Genomic DNA, 2500 nt, shown 5'->3' on the forward strand with positions numbered 1-2500 from the left:
ATTCTCTTACATTTTTTTTCGTTGTCATATATTTTTTCTTTATTTTCATTTTCTTACATTTTTTCGTTGTCATATATTTTTTCTTTAATCTTATTTTCTTGTATTTTCTTTCGTTATCATATATTTTTTCTTTAATCTTATTTTCTTTTATTTTTTTCACCTTTCTTACGCAACCGAAATAAAAAACAACAAAATCCATCTTTTAACGAAAGGGAAATACAATGAAAGTGAAAGAGACGCTGAAAAAAAAAAAAATAAATCCGGTACCTCAAAGAAAAGATAATTAATATATCTAATTAATTAATTCTTACTCTCATTACTTAAACAGACGCGAGAAAAAGTGCATTAACACCAGTAGCAATCGCACCGAAAGTCATTAACCGAAATCATTAATTACAAGATTGAGGAATAGTAAGAAAAGAAGAAACAAACGAGGAAGAGAATAAATGACAACGAAAAAATATGAGAATAAAGATGAGAATAAAGGGGAAAAATATGGCAACGAAAATATATAAGAAGAATAAAGACAAAAAATTAGAACGAAAACATAAAAAAATTAATTAATTAAAGAATATGACAAGGAAAAAATATAAGAAAATAGGAATAAAGCAACGATAAAAATATAAGAAAATAAGAATAAAGAAAAAAAAATATGACAACGAAAAGAAAGAGGAATGAAAAAAATAAATAAATAAAAATAAAAATAAAAAGCAAAGAAGAAAATCGAAGAAAGAAAAACGAAAGAAAACAGAAACAAAAAAGATAAAATCAAAGCAAAAAAAATCAAAATATGCAAAAAAGTAAAAAAAAAAAAAAAAAAAAAGGTAAAATGAAATAGCCATTAATGTTATTGGCCGTTGAGGAGCCGAAGCAAAGTTCGCGCAAGAAGGAATTTCCTCCAACTCTCGAACCTCCGAAGCACATTTGTTGCAAGAACGGCGTCTGCAAAATCGTTCTCGGAATTAGCGCAAGGGAAAAGGGAGATGATGATGAAAATGGAGGTGGGAGGAAGTGGCGGTGGTGGAGGGAGGTAATGATGGTGGTGGTGGTGATGATGCTGGAGATGATGTGATGGTGATGATGGTGGTGGTGGTGATGATGATGTTGGAGATGATGGTGATGATGGTGGTGGTGGTGTGTTGGTGATGATGGTGATGATTATGATGGTGGTAATGATAATAGGGATGGTGATGATGGTGATGATGATGATAATGAGGATGGTAATGATGGTGATGATGATGATGATAATGATAATGAGGATGATGATGTTAATGAGGATGATGATGATAATGATGATGATGATGTGGTGACGATGTTGATGACCGATAATGATGATGACGATGACGATGAGGAGGAGAAAGAGGAAAAGGAAGGGGGGAAGGAGGAGGAAAGGAAACAGAATTTACAAAGAGGAGACGGAGGAAAAATAGGAGGTGAAGAGGGAGAGGAGGAGGGAGAAGAGTGTGGTGGAGGAGGAGGAGGAGGAGGAAGAGACTGTGGTGGAGGAGGAGGAAGAGGAGGAAGAGACGGTGGAGGAGGAGGAGGAGGAGGAGGAGGAGGAGGAGGAGGAAGAAGAGACGGTGGTGGAGGAGGAGGAAGAGGAGGAAGAGACGGTGGAGGAGGAGGAGGAGGAAGAAGAGACGGTGGTGGAGGAGGAGGAGACTGCGTGAGGCGTTGGTGGTTGTGGTGGAGAAAGAAAGAGAGAAGAGGTAAAGAAGTGAGAAAGAATGGTGGTGGAGATGATGGAGAAGGAAAATAGAGAGGAGAAGGAGCAGGAGGAGGAGAGAAAGAAGGAAATAGTAGTGGACGAAGAATAGAATAAAAAAATAATGAAGAATAAAGAAAGAAAATGAAGAGTAAGAAAAAAAACGAAAGAAACGAAGCTGGAGACAAAAGAAAGGTGGAGAAAAAAAAAACAAAAAAAAAACGTAAAAGCGAGAAATGAAAAAAATGATAATAAATCAAAGATAAGAAAGTAAAAAAAATCGAAGCATCAGAGGCAAGGAATTACAAAAGGAGAAGGAATTTTAAAAAATAATATTTAAAACTCGGACAAGAAGTGGAAAAATCGAAGAAGACGAGGAATCAGAGCGAGATAAAAGAGAGAGAAGGAAAAAAAGAAGGAAAAGGAAAGAATTCAGAATCTTGATTGAAATAATCGTTGCTCAAATTGCTCAGCGAATCATCCTCTCGTCTCCTCGCTTCTTCTTCTTCTTCTTCTTCTTTTTCTTCTTTTTCTTATTCTTTTTCTTCTTCTTCTCCTTCCTCTTCATCTTCTTCCTCTTTTTCCTCTTCTCCTTCTTTTTCTTCTTCTTCTTCTTTTTCTTCCTCTTCTTCTTCTTCTTCTTCTTCTTCTTCTTTTTCTTCCTCTTCTTCTTTTTTCTTCCTCTTCTTCTCTTCCCCTTCTTCTTATTTTTCTTTATTGTTTCTTCTTGTTCTTCTTTTTTTCTTCTTCTTCCTCTTCTTCTTTTTCTTCCTCTTCTTCTTCCTCTTCTTGTTC

Source organism: Penaeus vannamei, chromosome 32 (genome assembly GCF_042767895.1).
Source record: "Penaeus vannamei isolate JL-2024 chromosome 32, ASM4276789v1, whole genome shotgun sequence".
NCBI lineage: Eukaryota > Metazoa > Arthropoda > Malacostraca > Decapoda > Penaeidae > Penaeus > Penaeus vannamei.